Source organism: Microtus ochrogaster, linkage group LG9 (genome assembly GCF_000317375.1).
Source record: "Microtus ochrogaster isolate Prairie Vole_2 linkage group LG9, MicOch1.0, whole genome shotgun sequence".
NCBI lineage: Eukaryota > Metazoa > Chordata > Mammalia > Rodentia > Cricetidae > Microtus > Microtus ochrogaster.
In genome coordinates this window covers 13,962,431-13,983,670 of record NC_022034.1, presented here as the reverse complement: position 1 = coordinate 13,983,670, position 21,240 = coordinate 13,962,431, and the positions used below count along the sequence as shown (strand labels likewise).

At 44.5% G+C, this 21,240-nt stretch overlaps 1 protein-coding gene across 4 annotated transcripts in view; it reads left to right on the top strand.

The window, feature by feature from the left end:
• The window catches only part of Tiam2 (T cell lymphoma invasion and metastasis 2), a 143,793-nt gene that overhangs the window by 94,983 nt on the left and 27,570 nt on the right, over positions 1–21,240 (top strand). The window contains exon 1 of one of the 4 annotated variants that reach the window (XM_026787340.1): positions 8,947–9,260. The exons of 1 other annotated variant lie outside the window; for it this stretch is intronic. The gene's annotated coding sequence lies outside the window, so the exon portion shown is untranslated. Of the gene's footprint in view, positions 1–8,946; positions 9,261–9,657; positions 9,747–16,221; positions 16,466–21,240 lie in introns of those variants that run through there. 2 more of the 4 variants (XM_026787342.1, XM_026787341.1) reach the window with 2 other exon arrangements.

Below are 21,240 nucleotides of genomic sequence, written 5' to 3'. Positions count from 1 at the left end.
TGTTTGTTTCATTTTGCTTTGGTTTTTGAGCTAGTTTGAACTGGTCTAGAGCTAACTGTGTAGCTCAGGCAGGTGTCAAACTCAACAGTGACTGATTTGGCTCCAGCTCTGAGCACTGGGATTACAGGTAAATATCGCCACACCCACACCTGTTTGTTCCTTCTTTTAAAAAAGTTATTTGTGCTGGGTGTGGTGGCACACATCTTTAATCCAGCACTCGGGAGGCAGAGGCAAGTGGATCTCTGTGAGTTCGAGGCCAGCCTGGTCTACAAGAGCTAGTTCCAGCTCCAAAGCTACAGAGAAACCCTGTCTCGAAAAACCAAAATGAAAATTTATTTGTGTGTTTGTGTATGATATATGCCCATGTATGCTCATGTGTGTGTGTGAATGTATACGTGTGATTGTGAGTGTGTGATGTATGTCCTTGTATGAGTACACTTGTCCATGCATGATCATGTATGTGTGATAAATGTTCATGTATGTGTACACTTGCCCTTACATAGGCAGAGACTGCTCTTTTTTGTCCCACCTGCCTAGACCTGAATAATATTACAGATATTATATTAATTACAACACTGTTTAGCTTATGTTTCTTATTAACTAACTCTTACATCTCAAATTAACCCATTTCTATTAATTTATGTATTGCCATGAGGCTGTGGCCTACTAGTAAGGTTGGCAACGTTCCAGTACCCTTCTCTGCAGCTACGTGGCATCTCCTTGATTCTGCCTACTCTCTCTGTATATCTCTGCTTGGATTTTCCACTTGGCTTTACTCTGCTAAGCCATTGGCCAAAACAGCTTTATTAATCAACCAATAAAAGCAACACATATACAGAAAGACATCCCACATCATCTCCCTTTTTCTTTCTAAATAAAAAGGAAGGTTTTAACTTTAACACAGTAGAATAACATATACAAAATAATTATCACGCAAGAATTATAGTTACAATATTTCTTTGAGACTGTAAAGTTTGACATCTATTTATCTTTTATCATAACAAAGAAAAACTATAACTATTTGTTTTCAACTCTATCAAAGATGCCAGAAGGATATAATATTACCTATATAAACAGGAAGTACATTGTAAGCAACTTTTAAACTCTAGAATTGACAGAGACAGCTCACTGCCTAGACAGTAACCCAAAGTTCTTCTATAACATTGGGGCATCTATCTTCAGCCTACAGGTCCATAGTATCTGACAGACTTTTCCATGAAGCAAGATATTTGAAAGATAGTTCCATCTATATTGGCAGTTTGTCAGTCACTTCTCTGTGTCCTGCAGAATGTCTGCCAGACTCTTTCATGAAGCAGGAACCCTGAAGGACTGTCTCACCTCTTTTGACAAATTCAGTAGTCTTTTTTCTATGGGTCCTGCATGTCCATTTCATACAACATAACATCAAGAAGTCCAGGCAAGAGCAGTTTCTTGCCCAAATGGTTAGCCTTGTCATATTGAAGGCAAATTCCATGACGAATTTCTTCAATGGCCATCAACCTCTCTGAAGTAATTGGTGCTGCCAGAAACAGACATGTCTCACTGTTGAGAAAAATCTAAGTTCTTAAAAACCTTTTAAATATCACATTCTGTAAGTTTTTGAAGTACTAAAGATTACCTATCTAACTGAAATATATCTCTGTATAGCTAGAAAACCTAATTAACATAATTAAAAGTTTGATTATTACAGATGATTAGCTACTAATCTCTATTTCTTAACTATACATTACATTTTAAATGAACTTCACAAACACAACACCTTAAATAAGAGTAAAATATACATATAACAAAATTGACTTTAAATTTGTATCAATAGACCAAGATCCATACCACTATAAATTATTTATCTTTATATCATATCTCCTTTAATGAAAACAAACATTTATAAACAATCATTTTGGGAATTTGGTTGTAGTTTTCTCCAAACTGCTTTTTACTGTTTATTAGGCAAAGTATTCTTTTGGGTTCATGGAGACCTTTTGGGGAGTCTTGTTCCATCAAACCACATTAGCCTGGAAGGAATCCATAGGTTCTCATCTTCTATGGAAATATTTCCAAAGTAACATATACTTAGACTCAAAATTTGAAATCAAGATACTTTCACATTGGTTTAACTTAGCAGCTCCCAGATTCAAATGTCTCTCTGCAATCAAAAAATTCAAAGAAAACACAATAATATATAAAATTGAGACGTTCTCTGTATATTCCATCTTATGTGAGTTATTTTTCTTCACTTTAATCTCTTTTATATTACTTTTACTGTCACTTTAAAGAGTTTTATTTTTTTTTAAACAATTTCTTTTTATAACTGTCTGTACTCATTTTCTTCTTTCTCCCAAGTCTACATACATTTTTTAAAACACGCTGTGACTCTTTTAGAGGTCTTTTATGTGTGAATCTGTCTTTATTGCATATCTGTAATCATCTTCTGACCAGGAGTGCATTTTTTTTAAAATACTAGGTGGTGTGGCTAGGACCAACTCTTCAGCCCTACCTGTTGGCTCTGCTCCACCCAACATGGCGGAGGCACATTTATCACCTCTGTGAGTCATGCTCACCATCCCAACTCCAGGAATGCAGCAGGTCTATGTCACATTAAGCAACTAGTGACACCATTTAAGTGCAGGACCTCCTGAAAGAACAAATGCTATTTGTGCTGCAAGCGGGAAGCTGTCTTTCAAAGAAGCTGAGCAGTTTTTGCTGCTAATGCTGTGTTAGGAAGTCTTCTCTTAAAGGATCTGCATCTTTGCTTGCCTCTAGCAAACAGAGTCCACCTGAGAGGATGCTGCTACCAAGAAGCCATGCTTAACTCTGTTCTTTTGTGTCTAGAACTTATTCCCAAGCTCTCTCAGGTTTTATGTGGATGTAGTTGCCCCACATTGGGTGTCATTATGTAATCAGAGACTGCTCTTTTTGTTCCATCCAGACCCGATGGCTTAGGCTTCTTATTAACTAATTCTTACATCTTAAATGAACCCATTTCTATTAATTCATGTATCACCACAAGACTGTGGCCTACTGGTAAGGTTGGTAAGGTTCTGGCATCCTTTTCCTTTGACAGCTACATGGTGTCCCCTTGATTGTTGGGGGCCAGCCTCGACAACAGTACTTCTTGCCAGGGAAGAGGCATGGGGATTTAGAAATATAGTAAAGAATCTAAAGACGTGAATGAAAATAATAAAATGGAGAAACACATAGGATGGTATTAGGAGGGAATTCCAGTGAGTACTGAAATTAGCCTGTGTTTAATTTCCAACTGCTTAAAATACCCCTGACCCCAAAAGGTAGGAGTAAGACAAAAAATTACATTAACATGATAGAAGGAAATGAACATGCCATTTGAAGGTCATGGGCTACGTCTACTGTTAAACATTCTTCTGCTAGAACAAAGCAAGTCATGCTCACACCCTAGACCAAAACATTCTGTAGGCAAATCATTCCCTGGGTGGAATTCAACATTATCTCCGTAAAGGAACTAGACCTTTAGTTAGATCCTTAGACTCTTGAGGTAGGAACATATCTACTTCTCTATGCCTGGAATACAAAGTTTGGCTATTAGCCACGTCTGTGGACAATAACCTTGAGAGAGCAGAACTCTCTGGTCTACATCTAGGTGAGACCTTTGTTTGAGGTGGAAGCACAATAACCTTGAAGGAACTAGAGGTAAGTTCCAACTCTCTGACCTTTGGTTAACGTGGAAATAGACTCACATTTTTGGGACTCCACACTTGATTCTGCCTACTCTCTTTATATATCTCTATTTAGATTTCCCTCCTGGCTTTACTCTGCAAAGTCATTGGTTAAAACAGCTTTATTAATCAACCAATAAATAAATAAATAAATAAAATAAAAGCAACACATATATAGAAGAACATCCTAAATAGTCCAGTCATGCTCATATATGTGTGTATACGACATATGCCCATGTATGAGTACAGTTGCCTGTGCATGCTCATATGTGTGAGTGTGTGTGTGCGTGTGTGTGATGTGTGTCCATGTATGAGTTTACTTGTTCATGCATGCTCATATGTGTGTGGAAGCCAGAGGTTGATGTTGAGTGTCTTTCTCTATCACTGTCTTTATTTTCTGAGATAGTCTCACTTGAACCTGTTGCGTTCTAGATAGGCTGGCCAGTGAATCCCAGGGACCCTCCTCTTTTCCCCAGTGTTGGGCTTACAGACGTGCCCTGCCCCCACTGGCTTTTATGTAGTTTCTGGGGATTGCATTTTATCCATTTATTCGTTTGAAGTGAGGACTTACAGTGCCCGTTTACTTTAATCCTGGCTTCTGGCACGCCATTAAAGAGTAAGGAAAACAGGGTCATTCCTACCTCAGGAAGTCTGCTTAGAAATCTGAGGCAGAAGTCCTAACCTTGGGTATCAGGAAAGTCATGGTCAGTTATTATCCCTATCCCTAACTTTTTTTTAAACCAAAGCTAAATTATTATTTTTGTACTGTTGTTTTTCTAATGTTTGGTTGTAGTAAAATTTACATAACAAGGGCCTGGAGAGATGCTCAAGCAGTTAAGAGCATTAACTGTTCTTTTAGAGGACCTGGGTTCAATTCCTATCACCCACATGGCAAAATACTATCTTTAATTTCAGTTCCAGGGGACCCAACACCCTCTCTCAACCATATGTGGGTACCAGGCACTCTCATGTTACATAGACATACATACAAGCAAAATACTCACAAACATAAAATACATATGCATATACATGCATGTGTATATATATCTATCTGTATCTATATCTATATATCTCACATAGTTTGCTTTTTTAACCATGCTCATATGTGCACTTCAGTGGTATGGCGCGTGATCAGGGTACCCTCCACTAGCACTGCCCTTTGCCTCCAGAACTTTTTCGACTCTATTCCTGTTAAGGGTCACTTTCCATCTACTTCCACTCCATGGTCTCATCTGAACTTTCTTCTCAGTTGCGAATTCCATGTCCTGCTATAAAAGCAAAATGATATGAACCTCACTCAGCATGGTGGTGCATGCCTTAATCCTAGTACTTGGGAGGTGAACACAGGAGGGCCAGGAGTGCAAAGTTGTTCTCAGCTATATAGCAAGTTCGAGAGTAATGTGAAAACATTTCTTTAAAAAAAAAAAAAAAAGAAGTCCACAAAAAAATAGACAATGGCAGAACACAGGTCTCACCTTGTGTTTTGTCCTGCCTGGTCTTTTTTCACTTAGCAGGATGCCTTCTTTGTTTATCTGTGTGATAAAATGTATCAGATTTTCACCCCTTTTTAAAGTCAAGTAATATCCCATTGCAAGTAGACACCTCATTCTATTTACCATCCATCTATTGGCTGACACATTAGTGCCTTGTGAGCGAGACTGCAGTGGTTAATTGGCATCCACGAGTCCACTGAAATCCTTACCTTGAGGTGTTGGGGTATGTGGCTGGGAGGGATTTGATAGATCATGGCTCTTCCATGTTTGGCTTTGTGACGGGAGGTGCAAACGTTGCCTGCAGCATAGCGGTCATGGACCAGCGCTCAGTTCACCCATGTCCTCAGTGGCATTTTCTGTCTTTGTTTCCATTCTTACGTTTTCCGGTTGTTCATGATCTTACCCCTTCAAGTCTAGAATTTGAGATTATAATTCAAATTTATAGTCCTTATTTTTTTTACTTGAATATAAAACAGAAATAGAGGATATTTGGCGATAGATGTCTCTAAAATGCTAGTTCTTGTAGAATCACATGTCATTTGAACTGAGACTGACACTGAGGGCCTGGGCCCTTTTTAAGTGGCATGTAGCATAGCCTTCAGAGTTGGCATCCACTGAGGAGGTGGATTAGGTGAGAGCCCACCAGCCTCAGGTTGCTGCATGCTCAGCCCCTCCCCCGTCTTTCCAGCCCAGCCCTGCTCCCGGCAGGCTCCTGAGGGCCCTTTCTGCTTCTGTAGTTCTTCCATGGTCCTGGATGTCCAGTCTTATTCCAGGACACAGTTTTGTTTTTTTCCTCTGAAGATGCTACAGTTCCATTTTCTCTCTGTTGGACCTTTGTAGAAAGCTCAGTATTATAGCTGTCTTTTCTGTGCATGGAACAGAGGATCACAGAATATCCTCTTGACGAGTCCTGTTTGCTTTGCCTTAATTTTCTTGAAGCCACATTCCTCGAAGGACTCTTGGAACTGGCTCTGTGTTGGCAGTGAGGGTGCCTCAGGCCACAGGCACAGTGCAACAATTGGAGGAAGATCACTCAACCCTGTTGAGTATAATGCTTTTCTTTCAGTGATAATTTGCTTGAGTTCCTAATAAGAAAATTTAATTTTTACTTTTTAATCTTTTATTTTTTTAAAAAAAGATTCGATGAAAGAGATGTGAGAAGTTAAAAGAATTAGCATAGTAAGGTCATTTCCAACTATTCCCTGACATTGTGTGTCACAGCTAAGCAAAAAACAAGTGAGCAGTGTTACATCCATTAGAAGTGGAGAAATGAAAGCTCAAGTTTGAGGGGAAATTTGGATGATACAAGTTTTATTTTCCATTATAAAAAACTGGAAAACTGGTAAAGCCAGCCTAGTCTACATCATGAGTTCCAGGATAGCCAGAGCAAGAAAAGTGAGGTCCTGTCTTAAAAACAACATAAAAAATGGCGAGGGGAGAAAGCACACACACACACACACACACACACACACACACACACACACACACACACACCAAAAAAATGGAGCAGAGAATGTAGCATGTATAATAATAACCCAGAGACAGATATTGGGGCTCAATCTGAACATCAGAAAACCAAAGCAGCCAAGCCATTAGAGAGCTCTGACCTCTAAGAAGTCTTCAGACTGAAAGAGAGAGAGTTCCTATCTCACCCCACCTTATATTCCTCTCTAGTGCTGGGATTAAAGGTGTGCATCACCACCACCGTCTGTGGCTAAGTAGTGTGGCTGCTGGGATTAAAGGTGTGTGCAACCGATACCTGGCCTGTATGGTTGACTAGTGTGACTGCTTTCCATTGCCCTTCAAACAAGCTTTATTTATTAAAACATGAAGAATATACCGCTATCAGAGAACATATCAGAAGAGGGTCAGGTTGAGTATCTTGATATATCTGCATTCCATCTGAGAACTATCTCCGGGAAAAGACCCATGGGTTGATATGATGTCCATTTGTGTTCCATATGCACCATGTACACACAATGCAAAAATAAGATTGTACAGTGTTAACACTACATTTGTGTTGTGGCCACGGCCTTGCCCCAGAGGGCAGAGGTGGGACACTGCTTCTCCTGCCATGCTGGCATGCTGGATTTTGCAACATTTTGGATGAGGAACACCCAGCCTGAGTGAGTAGATGAAATACTTCCAATTTCTTCCAGGTCAAAAGTAGTCACTTACAGGTTTGAACATGACTCCATCTAATAATGGACTGCAGGGCTCTGAAGAATAGCATGATGTCCAGCAGTCAGTCTGCTCACGCCTTCTTTGTTTCTTGGAAACAGTGGATTAGTGACCACCAAAAGTAATAGTTGTGATGGATATAGAGAAAAAGAGCAGGAAATTGTCATATTTAGGGATCTTAATAGTTGGGATTACAGACTGTCTTAGTTAGGGCTTTGTTGCTCTGAGGAGACACTATGACCATGGCAACTCTTGTAGGGAAAACATTGAATTGGGCACAGGCTTACAGTTTCAGAGGTTTGGTCCATTATCACCATGGCGAGGAACATGGTGGCCTACAGACAGATGTGGTGCTGAAGGATAGGTGAGAATTCTACATCTTGACCCTCAGGAGACTGTGAGCCACACTAGGTGCAGCTTGAGCATAGGAGACCTTAAAGCCCGCCTCCACATTGACAGACACTTCCTCCAATAAGGCCACACCTTCTAATAGTACCACTTCCTATGGGCCTTTGGAAACCATTTTCTTTCAAACTACCACACAGACCAGGTTGTTTTTTATTGTTCTTGCTGTTATTATTATTGTTGTTGTTGTTGTTGTTGTTGTTATTGTATTTGTATGCCAGAGATGAACATTGGGAATAGGTTTAAGTATTCTCTAACATTTTCCATATTTTAAGACAGTTTTTCACTGAACTTTGGCTGGACTGACTGGCTAGCAAGCTCTGAGATTTGCCTGTCTGGCCACTACCACCCCTGGGGTGGGTAGAGATACCCAAAGGCCTTGTATGTTTTTTACATGGGTTCTCAGCTCAGATCCCCGAGCTTCCAGAGCATGCACTTTCCAGACTGAATCCTCCTCTCCCCAGTCCATCTATTCCCAGGATTTCTTCCTGTTTGTACAGACGTGAACTGGGAGTTGCTCATGCAATGTGGTGTCTTTCTTGCCTGTGCCGGGGAGCAACTCTTCCAGGGGCGCCTGCACACTGCCCTCTAGCAGACAGCTGCTCAGGCCTGCAGGAGGTGGTTGCTCTCCAGAGAGAGGACCTGCCTCTGCTTCCTGGATCTTCTTAGGGGTCATTAACTTCTTTTCAGATTAGATTCTGGTTGAACCTGGGCCATGTGGGGTATTTTACTAACAAGTACTCTAGCTTTAAGAATAAGGAATAATTTCCATTGAAAATGGCACGAAGCTTGGCCTGATGAAACGCAGCTGTAACCAAGGCTTTTGACAGCCCCACAATTTCTGCAAATGGTTCATAATTGATTGCCTTGTCTCTATTTAAGGGTGCCTATTACTGTCACAGCTCTTTGTGTGACCCTGTCAGCCTCTCCTGTAGGGGATTTTTTTCTCTCTAGCATTGTTAGCCGTTGGCATACGTTATTATGATGGGGGGGGGGAGTTTGAAAGGAATAAATAATTTCTCTTCGGGCGAGGGAGTTGAAGGAGTTTCTGCTTTGTTTTGGGGGTTTCTCCAGGTGTGTTAAGCAGTCTCCCACAGACAAGCCACTCAAGTACTGGGAACTAGCAGTAGACATGTGTCACTTGGTGGGTCTGCCGTTCCTTCTACATCTGCTGTAACCTCCTGGTACCTCTCTGGAGCAGGCAGGCTCAGAGTTTGGGGTAGGAATCTAGCGGAAGGGGGTGCACCATCTCCAGGCAGCAGAGAAAGAACTTGGTGGAGCTAGGACATCCTTGTGGATGTGACAGGCAAGAGCCGTTTGGGATTGGTTTCTTTTTTTTTTCTCTCTCTCTCTCTCACTTCATTGCCTGGGGATGAGAACAGGAGGGGATGCGTGCCTTCCACGCTTTCCAGCAGCAGCGGACTCTAAACTGCTTTCTCTGCCATTGAGAAGGAACAGGTGCCTCTGAACCTGTCTTTTTCTGTGCAAGCATGTAAGTAAATGCAGGCTTGGGGTTCCAGGGTGCAGGTCTTGATCCAAGAGCGGTCATGTATGCATGTTTTCTTTCAGGACTGAAAGTTGATGGGGACGCTAACAATGTCTAAGGTTGTTGTGCGGACAGCAGGGTTTGGGTCTGTTTGGGAGGGGTCCTGAGAGCAATTTTGAAGCACTCTATAGACGCAAGGAGAACTTTTGTATACTGGCTCTATGGTAGTGTCAACTTCACCTTTCTCATTCTGAGGTCTGGGAGTCAATCTCTAAAACAGTTTTGTCAGTTTGAAATGGATGTCAGAAAGAGCTGTGCAGAAGCGTCTCCTCTGTGTACTGTATTTTAAAGTGAGGGAGAGAATTGGATTGTTGCAAATCGCTTTCTGCTTGAACAGGTTCCTGGGAGCATAGCCCATGCTTGCATTGGGCTACGGCCGTGAAGTAAATACATGCAAAGAGAAGGAGAAAGGGAAAACCTGTTTTCTGCAAGGTGAGCAGAGCTTCTGGTGTAGTTCTTCTGCCTCAGTTAATTTTCTAGATTTGAGAGGAATTTTATGTAATCACCTAGTGTAGCTGTGGCTGCGATTATTTTTTGCAGTTTGTAGGCGTCGTGTTGGTAGAAGAGGGAGCATTGGGAATTGAGATGTACAGTGTAGCAACTGTGTGTTGTTGTTCTTTGTGCTTTGATCACTTTTAAAGATATGTTTTGGCCCCGTTGTGTGTTCAAGGCAGAAGAAAAGAATACACACTGACAGTTAGCTCCCTTGTAACCAGGGGAACATAACTTGCATTTAATATTTGACTCCTGCCCACTCATTTTGCTCAACCTTTTAAGTTTCTCACATGAATTGCTTTTTAACAGCTTACATAGCGAAGAAGCTGAAGCTAAAGGAGAAGGTTTTGGGGAGTATGATTTGAGCCCCAGCATTCCTTAAGTGTATACATTTGAGTTTCCAGCATTGCCCCAGGACCTTCTGGGTTGTAAGATAAGATTTGTTAGAAAGTTAAACTAAGCATCGTTCATTTAGGGGCAGTAGGCTGTTGCAGAGCTGCTCTTAGTGGAGTGATGTATTCATGGTCTTTTCTTAAAGCTAAGCATACCTATTTTTAAATAGAAGTCATCTGAACTAACCCTATTTTAATGGGCAGGGGGATGGTATCTTCAAGGTAAAATGCTTGTTCCTTAAACAGTGACTCGGGCATGGCATTCTGCCGTCGTGACCTTCTCCCTTGATGGTTTCATTTCATGAAGTCCGTCTTTTCAGGCGGTGGCATGCCAAAAGGAAATATTGACTAGGTGAGCAAGCTGAGTTTGAATCCTGTTATATCAGGATTTATCAGTCACCTGGGCCGAGTTATTCATCTTTTAGGGGATTGAGTAGTCTCCCCTGACAGATCTACAAGTAAATACTCTACTCAAGTCTTGGCATCTTCATTGGGGGGGGAGGGTAGGAGTGGGGTTTGGGGAGATTCAGTGCCAGACAAGAATTCACATACAAATATATGAATGTCCTAGTAAAATACTACTGAAATTAATATGAGTATGACTTAAACACCATAGGTGCCCACCAGCCTTCTTGGAGTTAGTATCAGTGGTTAAAGTCTCCTGAGCTGTTCTCTGGGATAAAAAAAAGAATCAGACACCAGGGACCTTAGAAATTGGGTCCACTTAGTGTTCTGTTGTCTTTTTTATGATTCGTTTATTTTTATTTCACGTGCATTGGTGTTTAGCCTGCATGTGTGTATGAGGGTGTTGAATCCCCTGGAGCAGGAGTTACAGACAGTTGCGAGAGCTGCCCTATGGGTGCAGGGAGTTGAACCCCAGTCCTTTGGAAGAGCAGCCAGTGCTCTTAACCTCTAGCCCATCTCTCTAGCCTCCTCTGTTGTAGTCATACAGATAACACATAATAGATGTAGGGAAGTCTTCTCAGGGGGATTGCCATACATTGGCTGTAGAGACAGAGTAGCGAAGTTGTGTGTTTGGTCTGCTTTCTTCCTTGAGTGTCCAGTCACTCAGGGAGGTCAGAGAGGTCCTCTCAGGTGAGAGGTGGGGTGCATATGAGCTGGAGAAGGAGCAGGTTGCTGAGAATTTGTATTTGGCTCTCCAGTAGCGTTCTGTATTTTAGCGCTGTACTCCCGTGGAAAAGAGACCTGGTGCTAAGTTAGTTGGACTTAGTGGAGGCAACTTGGTTGAGTTTTCCCTGCAGCCTGAAAGAACATTTGATCTCCTGGTAGTTAGATATCTGCCCTCCATCCCATGTTCCTAACTGCAGGCTCTCAGTGTTCAGCTCTTCTGAGTCTGTCCTTGGTCATCAGGGCTAATATGTGACCAATGGGGTGTGACATGCAGAGGTCACCCCTGGGTCCTGTCCCGCCAAGGATCATTTAAAGTCTGCAGAGTTAGAGATATCACTCTTCCCCTTTCTATTCAGGGTGTCAGAGACAGTCCAAAAGTGACAAGCCGTGAACTTGGACTGTAGAGTAACTTGAGACCCCAGAGGTGCAGATGTGACCATAGCAGCTGTTCTGAAAGCAGCTTGGGGCAGCTAGCCCTCATCCTGGGGACAGAATCCTGTCCGAAGGGAGGAATTGGGAAGGAGTCACCCTGCCCATGTCCTTCCTCCCTGCTTCTTGCAGCTGGCCTCATCCCCATCATCATGACTGATTCCCCTGATCAGATTGTATGCCAGAATGAGAGAAATCTGAAATGTGGACAGGGCTGTTATCGGCGTCTGAACTATGAGCAAGCTGGGCTGGGATGCACAGACCTGAGTGTCACCTCATGGCAAACTCAGCTGTGTGTGAAGCCTCAGACATGATGACCGCTCACTGAATGAGACGTGGGGCTGTGTGTGGCCCTGAGGCTGTGAGTTTGCCTGCAGTGGAGCACAAACCATGCGGTTTCCCATGTTATCGGGATGTGTGGCTGTCTAGCACTGGAGTCCCCAGAAAGACGGAGGTTCTAGAAGATGACCTGAGAGACAAAGTAGCCCTGAGGTATCAGGTAACAACTCTAGAAAGCAGGTACCCCATGTCCTTTTTGGCTCTTGATGGTTATCACAGGGAAGGGGTCAATAGCACCTGGCTCAGTGAGGTTGGGAGGTCCTTCATTCCCTTCCTTCCCTGCCCTTCCATCTTCAGGTTCTGTGGTCCCTTTGTGACATCTCCTCAGGGTCCCCATGTCTCTGCTCTCTTACTCATCTCTGCACTTTCCCTTTACATTCTGGTTTTTTTTCGTTTGTTTGTTTTGTTTTTCTGGAAGAAAAAGGAAGGACAAAAAAAACAAAAAAAAAAAAAAAAAAAAAAAAAAAACCCTGAAGCCACAAAGAGGCTGCGCTGTAGGGCGGCAGAGTGAATCACCCCAGAGAGCAGGGCTGGGGGCAGGGCTTGTCAGGTGGAGCATTGGCTCTGAAATTAACTTGCTGTCAGGCACCCAAGTGTTGAAGGGATAATTACATGCCCTCTCCTCACGGCTGGGGTGATGACTAACAGGAAAGTGACTTGGAGATGCCCCAGAGATGAGGCCACCCAAGGATTTGACCCTGACTGGGCAGAGATGCTTGCCAAACAGGGCACCCGTCACCTGGCCATGTCTGCTTACAGAGAGAGATGCCCCCCACCCCCCGCAAACAGGGCACCCGTCACCTGGCCTTCTTGCACTTTCCCTCCCTTGGCTCCAAGCAGGAGCCATGATTGTGCTCTCATCCTGTCTGAGATGAGACTCTTAAGAGGGGTCCGCTTATCCTCACCAGGGGATGAAGTAGCTGGTCAGTCACCATAGGTGGAGGAATGGGGTCTGCAGTCTGTACTCCTTGTCCCCAGCTTTCTGTGTTGTCACACCTGCAGAAAGTCAAGATGGGGCTGAGTGGTGATCTTCCTGGGCCATTCCTCTTCATCCTCCATACTTCCAGCCCTCCAGTTCTGCGTCTGGGTTTCCTTTTTTAAGCTCCCCTGCCCGCTGGTAAACAGTTACGGAAGCCTCCCATAATTTCACTCTGTGGCAGAGAAGAAAGTACAGAATTTGAATTTCTCAGGTCAAACCCTTCCTCTCAGTCTGAACCCTCCTTGAAGTTTCTAGAACATTCTTAGGGGGAATGGACCCATGATGGATTCAGTAGAAGTGTTAGGTAGATTTCGTCCCACGTCCTGGACTGATTGACAATGGCTTTGTCCTTGGCTGAAGTCACTAGACTTCTGTATTGGTCTGAGTGTAAGCCCTGAGGCCATACATCTCCCTGCTTATTCCTCTACCCAAATTTCTGATCGAGAGCAATCCTTTGCCTAATATTAGACAAGCTGCTTAGAAGAAAATCAAACTCTAGAAAAATCTGATTGGCATCAGCACTGGTTATCTGTGGTCTGGCACAGCGCCTACTGATTGAGGTTAAAACCTCTCAGATGTATGGAGGTTTTTAAGGTCTTGGTGAGTGAAGGTCAGGAAGGTTAGGTACTTTATTTAGGTAACTATGTAGAGTGGGTCTTTGAGAATGGGATGAAAGCTTTAGAACCCCCTAGAAACCTCTAGAAAATTGCTCATACACTTATATAACACTGCACAGAATCCTGGGGTATGTGACGGGGATCAGCAATGCGATGCCCTTGTGCGAGGTTTCCCCGTAAGGACGTCTGTGATCCCTGAGATTATAGCCCCGACTTAGCCTGTTTGGACTGTTAATCTTGGTGCTGACATTAAATTATTGACATTTCAGAATTAATATCAAGTACTGATGATACGGAAAGTGTCATGGCTGTTTGATCATGTGGTCTTTGTCTGTGTGCGTGTGTATGTACATGTTCATGTATATGTGCAAGTTTGTGTGAAAGTCCATGTTCACTTGTGTGTGGAGGCCAGAAGTCAGCCTTGGATGTCTTCCTCTGTGTCAGTGTACCTGACTTTTTTGAGATGGGGTTTCTCACTGAGCGTGGGACAAACCTGTTTGTCTCTACTGGTTGACCAGCAAACACCGGAGATCCTCCCAGCATTGAGTTTTCAGTGCTTCTATTACGTGTGCATCTTACGACACCTGGCTTTGAAACTGGGTGCGGAGGAGCTGAGTTCAAATCCTCCTATGCTATGGCAGCAAGCATCTCGCCCACTGAGCCTTCTTTCCTGCCTTCCAGTGGCATTTGGAACTTGGTTTTTATCTTCTCGTCTGCCAGCCCAGGTGAAACTAGCTACTAGAGCTTTTCTTCTAGTCTTTCATGTTCTAAAAGACACGGAGAGGGTTAATTAACAACACTCCCCACCCCATGGCAAACAATTATTAGGTTTCTACCAGAATATATTAATTACTTCAATGGTTGCATGGCATTGGCACATTCCTGAATACCACTGGCCTCACTGTATGATGATGTTGGGATGTCTCAAAAACTTTTATTTTCTGTAATTACTGGGGGAAAAGTGAATCTGGGAAGAGTCTGATTTCAGATACTGAGCCTCAGCTAAACTGTTGTAGGCCTGGTTGCTGAGACAAACGGCCGTCTGGTGGGTTAGGAGGGGGTGGTTATCCTCTCAGTGCAGGGGTGCCTAAGTAGGGGTGGTCCCCCAGGCTGCCATGAGCCGAGCCTCATGCTGAGCTCCCTGACTCCTCCCTCTACTCCCCCCCTCCAGCAGATCAGTCTGTGACTGTGTCTTGTTCCTTTTCTTCTAAAATAATAGCACAGTTGCGGTCTAATTTGGGCTTGCTACTGTTTGGGTGCCTTGAATGTTATCTAATCTTTCATATTTACCAAGAGTGGGGAGGATGTGGTGTAAAAGCCGCTCCACGAAGGCCTGCCCAGACGTTAGCCACTGGGCAGTCACGCTGACGCCTTGTTTCAACATTGTTGTTTGCGTGCAGATCGTCAAGTGGGAACTCCATTGTGCAGACTGAATGAAGGTGCGTTCACACCTCAACACAGCTTTTCTGCCTTTTGTTCCTCAGAGCCCATTGTCACCTTTTCATAATGTCTGGGTCCCACAACGCAGCCGCTTATACTTTAAAAAAAAATTCTGCACAATTGTTCTGAGTCATTTTGTCGCTTCCTCAAGCATTCAGCTGTCACCATCGGGAGCTCTCAGGGCTTGAGGCAGGAGAGGTTGAGGAGAAACCCGACCCAGGGGCCCTGCTCAGAGTCGCACAGTGTGGCTCTTGCCTTTGGTGGTCTTCTTGGGTGCCTTCTGCTAACTGCTGAGGGCAAAGAGTGGCTGTTTGAGTTTTGAAAAATCAGCTTCCCTCTTTTCTTGATGTAGCACAAAGACCAGAGACCACAGGTATGTTATCAATGTTGGAGGAAAAGAGAGGTCTTAACCGTACCCTCAGGGGCCGGGACAATGGCTCAGTGGGTAAAATGCTTGCTCAGCAAGCACGAGGACCTGAGTTCAAATCCCCAGTACCCATGTAAGAAGTTGAGCATGGTGATGTGTTCACGTAATAATCTCAGTGCTGGGAAAACAGTGACAGGCAGATCCGTGAAGCTAGTTAGTCAGCCAGGCAGCCATCCTCGCGAAACCGGTGAGCTCCAAATTCAGTGGGAGACCCTATCAGAAAAAAGGAAAGTGGAGAGTGATTAAGAAAGACATCCCACGTTGACCTCTGATCTCCACACACGTGGGCGTAGTGCATCCACAGGCACTCGCGTGCACACACACACACACACATAAACACGAAGGCACTCGCGTGCACACACACACACATAAACACGAAGGCACTCTCTGCAAGGGTACTGTCAAATTTCTCTTCCCCTTTTAATCCGTCTGTTTCTTACCCCCTCCGCCTCCCCCTTCTATTGTTTGTTCAGCTGCAGTGCACCCCTCCTTCTCTGACTCACTGCCCCTGCCCTGTCAATCTCTGATTCTCCGCTGCTACCTAAGTTCCCTAGCGTCGTCAGAAGCCACCTGGCAGTGAGTAATCGCTGACATTTGCCTGAGAGGTTCTGGCCTGGTGGGTGCCCAGACGGGAGATTTCGGGAGGAGCCACTAAAGAGCCATGGATGTACCACAGGGCTAGAGAGGTGGCCTGCCACCTGCTTACAGCCGGCTCGGAAGGGTGCAAGCCAACGCCTTCCAGGTCTGTTCTGTCACAGAGTCAAAAACTGAGAAGAATCTGGCTACCACCTTGGCTTGGCGGTCCCCGCTGCCCACTTGTTTGAGGTCTGGGGACTCCAACATGGTTCTTTTAGCAATGATTTACCAAGATAGAAACACTGGTTACTCAGCCATGGCACAAGGTGAGCTTTGAAGATTTGTCTCAGTCTGAGGTGTCAGCAAGTGTTTGGTCTCTATGCTGTCTTTGCTGCTTGGTTTCTCTTGAGCACTTGTCTGTCTGTCTGTGCTTGTCTTTTCTGCCCCCAGCCCCTGTCACCGTGCTCTTCTCAACCCAAGGAAATGGCTCTTGAAATGACAGATATATTTGTTGAAAATAGTGAGGGTAAGAATTTAAAGTTCGTGTCTCCATTTTGCTTCTGTGGTCAGCGTCAGGATGCGGCGGATGATTTGGGTGACGTCTCAGCTAGGTACGTGGTAGGTGATTATCAAGAGTGCAGAATAAATGAACTGACATGACTATTGTATTTCTTAAATACAGCAAAAATTAGAAGTGTTCCTAAAATGACAAAGTGCCATCGGGTTGTATGTGTGCTCGCTGGAGACAAACAGCCCGAGCATATAATAGCCAAGCCAAATGAACAGCAGACAATTTGATGCTTTACCTGCTCGAGAGCTTTTCTTCTCATAGCCTGTTAGTGCAAGGCAGAGCCTCCGGAAGTGTGTGTGTGTGTGTGTGTGTGTGTGTGTGTGTGTGTGTGTGTGGTGGCTTCAGTGACCTGGTCCTGGGTCCTGTGTCTCTGGCTCTGTCCCACTCTTCTTGAGTGGCTGGGCTACATGCTCGATCCATGAAACCTGGAGAAAGGACACACAGTGAAAGCGTGCACTGTCGTTGAAGGTGGTCTAACAGGAGCCCATGGGAGGGGAAATAGATGGTTTTCTGGCACTGTGGTGGGAGTCGTGCAGTTCTGATCAGTCTTGGTCATGCCCTCTACATGCTAACTGTATGTAATGGCTTTCCTTAAAGGGGAAGCACAAGTTATAGAGGACAACATTCAAATGACCTTGACATTAAGAGTTCACCGTTGGTCTGCAGCAGGTCCAGGCAACAAAAGGGCCCCCTTATACCATCAAACCAGAGCCTGTGCTGGTTGGCTTTCTTACAAAGAACATATAGGAACAGGCCATGTATGGTAACTATGTGTCCTGCATGTCTATGGATTTTGACCTGTTCCAGGCCCAAGGCTGTCCCTAGAAATACATTTTAGCGTGCTCGTGGACAATGGATGTACAAGATGGATCGAAGTGGCAAGAGCTATTTATTCTCCTGCCGCAACTGATTGGAAAGTGCGTTAGACAGAGGGGTCTTTTTTTTTTTTACCATTTCTTTTTTTTTCCGTTTATTTATTTATTAAAGATTTCTGTCTCTTCCCCGTTACCTCCTCCCATTTCCCTCCCCCTCCCCCTCCCCCAATCAAGTTCCCCTCCCTTGTCAGCCCATAGAGCTATCAGGGTTCCCTGCCCTGTGGGAAGTCCAGGGACCACCCTTCTCCATCCAGGTCTAGTAAGGTGAGCATCCAAACTGCCTAGGCTCCCACAAAGCCAGTACGTGCAGTAGGATCAAAAACCCACTGCCATTGTTCTTGAATTCTCAGTAGTCCTCATTAATTTGCTGTGTGAAGTAGAAGGACAGATGGGCCAGGAGGGCCAGAGCCTTCTTACTGTCTTCAGTGGGCTTGGGAAAAATCATTTTGTCTCCCTGCCCCAAGTACTAGTTAAACAGTGGTGTATACCCCCATATACTTACAGCTGAGAGGTGAAACAAAACTGAGCTGATGTGTATAAATGGCATATATTGAAAGGGGCCTTAAGCAAGATGGCTGCTTTTTCTCTATGTGTATGCTATGAATTTTTTTTTTTTTTTGAGGCAGTCTTAGGTTTTCCCAGACTGGCCTCGAACTTACTATGTGACTGAGAGTGACTCTCCTGCCTCCACCTCCCGCGTGCATCACAGGTGAGTGCTGGAATTGCAGGTGTGCTCTACCGGGCTGGATGGTGTTAGACTGAGGACTGAACCTAAGAGTTGGCGCCTGTTGCATTAGCCCGTACTGACTGAGATGTCCCCAGCCCTGCTAGGAGTATAAACGCATCATCTCACTGAAGGCCAGTTTTTCTCCACAGCTCTATCAGATTCTCATTGCGGCCCTTTTAGCCGGCAGAGGTTGACACACTGGCCATTAGCTATTGGGCTAGTATATTGCAGGTCTTCGGGAAAGCCGGCCTCGAGACTGTGTCTGTCAGATGATACAGGGGATTTCCCGTGAGACCACTCTGCCCAGCAATGATGGTAGAGTAAGGCCTGAGCATGTGCTTAAACAGCAGGGGTAAAGTTAGGGTCTGTGTGACCAACAACAGAACATGTTGCTAGAAATGTGGGTACGACTGTTTGGTAATTTAACTTAACCTCCAAACTATTAAGTTACATAAACAACTTTTTGGTTTCCTTCACTTTAGTAAGTGCCTGAAAGAATCTCTTTCATCCATATAGAATGAGATTTTCAGTAGTCATTAAAGAATTTGAAACATCTGGTCGGAAAGCTTGTAGGTCGTGGACTGGTAACTACTCATTCAGGTGTCTTCATCTGAGTAGCAATAAGGTCGACAGCGTAAAGTCTATAACAACACTACGATATAGTGAGTAATATTGCCTTTGTGAAAATAGCCACTTAAAATACATTTGGGGACACAGAAATATACTTGGGAAGAAACAAAACCTTTTGCTTTTTGTTAGTCTTGTCAGACAGCTTCTTTCTGGGCCCCAGCACATAGGAGCTAAGTGTCCTTGCTGCAGAGTGAGCATTGGAGGCTGTGGCAGGCTCTCCTAACAGCAAGTCCACGATTTCTGTCAGTAATTGCTGTTCTGTATGTTGCCCTGACTTCTGTCTGTCTATACTCTGAGGAAGTGGCATTATGTCCACCTGTGTGCTCTCCTGAGGGAATCACATTTACGGGAAAGCCAAAAGAACCTAAAGATCTGTTGGAATTCAAAATAGCCCAAAGATCTATTGGTCTTCAAATTACCTGAAGATCCCATCAGCAAATCATAAAGGACCTCCCCACACAGTGCTTCTGCTCTATTGCCCTCTGCACACCTTGTGGGTGGGGAAGGCAGCACCGTTCACAGCCAGGGCTGTGCAGAGCCTTGTGTGGTATCCACAGGGGTCTGCTGTGTCACTTGCTGTGTGTATTCCTAGGCTAAAATGACCACGCGGTACCATGCGCTAGTTATGTTTGTTAATACCAGTGAATAAAATGACTTGTCGAACGGTTCCAGTCTAAGCGAAGAAGGACAAGGTAAGACTGGATTGGTCTATGTCTCCATGGTAACATATACTACCCACGCCCGCTGACAAAAGGAGTGTGAGAGGATGTGGAACCCCAAGGTTCATGCTCTATGTGAAAGTCAATTGCATCAGCTAGAAGGATCCAACTTAGGCTCTCTGTAACAATTGAGAACAGTGGTTTTCAGCCTTCCTAATTCTGTGACCCTTTAATATATTACAGTTCCTCATGTTGGTGGTGACCCCAACCATAAAATCATCTTCATAACTATTTCATAATTATCCTTTTGCTATTGTTATTAGTTGCAACGTAAATATCTGCTATGCAGGATATCTGATATTTGACCCCTGTGAAGGATCAGTCGACCACCAGAGGGGTCACGCCCACAGGCTGAGAAACTGTTAATCTAGAAGCCCGGGAATTGGAATTAGGTTTTGAACCCCGGAGAGCATTCTCAGTACTGAGGAACGGACATGCCAGGCAGGACCTTCCACAAGCACTGAGTTTTCTAGGACAGCTGGAACCCACTGAGGTTACAACTCCAACAAAGCAGTTTTTTGAGGGGGAAGCAGAGAGAGAGAGACTGGACTCAGCATGGGCAGTCCGGCTGAGGTTGCTGGTCATAGCTGTTAGAGCAGGGTCAGAACCTGTTAAATCCAGTGTGACGCCCTAACAATGACGTTCTTACTCCTCTGTTTCTACATGCTATCTGCCTAGAATATTGGTGGCTAAAAAAAGATTTGTCAAAACTCTGGACTGTGAAGAAATTGAAGAGGAGCATTGTGGTAGTTTGAATGAAAATGGCCCCCCGAGGCTCATAGGGAGTGGCATTATTGGAGGTGTGGCCTTGTTACAGTAGGTGTGGCTGTACTGGAGGAAGTGTGTCACTGTAGAGTGGACTTTGAGGTTTCAGAATCTCAAGCCAGGCTCACTGGCTCACTGTCTTCTTCCTGCTGCCTGCTGATCCAGGGGTAGAACCCTCGGTTCTCTCTCCAGCACCATGTCTGCCTGCATGCTGCCATGTTTCCCTCCACAGTGAAAATGGATTAAACTTCTGAACCTGTAAATCACCCCAATTATAAGAGTAAATCACCACCTCTATAAGAGTTGCCATGGCTATGGTCTCTTCACAGCAACAAAACCCTAAGACAGGCCTGGTGGCTCATACCCATAATGCCTCAGGGAACTGAGGCAGGAGGATTGCCTTGAGTTGGGGGTGGGGGGACTGGTTACAGTTGGTGTGTGTCAATGGTACATTTTCTCTTCAAATAAACGACGATGATCATCTTTTCATGTTTTTGTATCTATTACTAGGGGAAGTAATGTACACTTCCGGATTGTAATGACAGACCTTTCCCACAAAGGCTGCTCAGTGAGACACTGGCAGAGCCTCACCTCTGGGCTATATAGAGTGCTGGGTTTCGGAGAAGCCGCAGGCAACATGGAAGCCCATAAAAGCGAAGGTGTTGACTGACAACACTAGCCACCAAAGCAGGTTCTTAGAAACATGTTTAAGCTCATCTGTGAGATTATCAGGGTGAACGCAGGGTATTGAGAAAAGTGAAGGAGGATAATGAAAAGGGAACCATGGCCTTGGGTAAAAACATGGGTCCCGTCC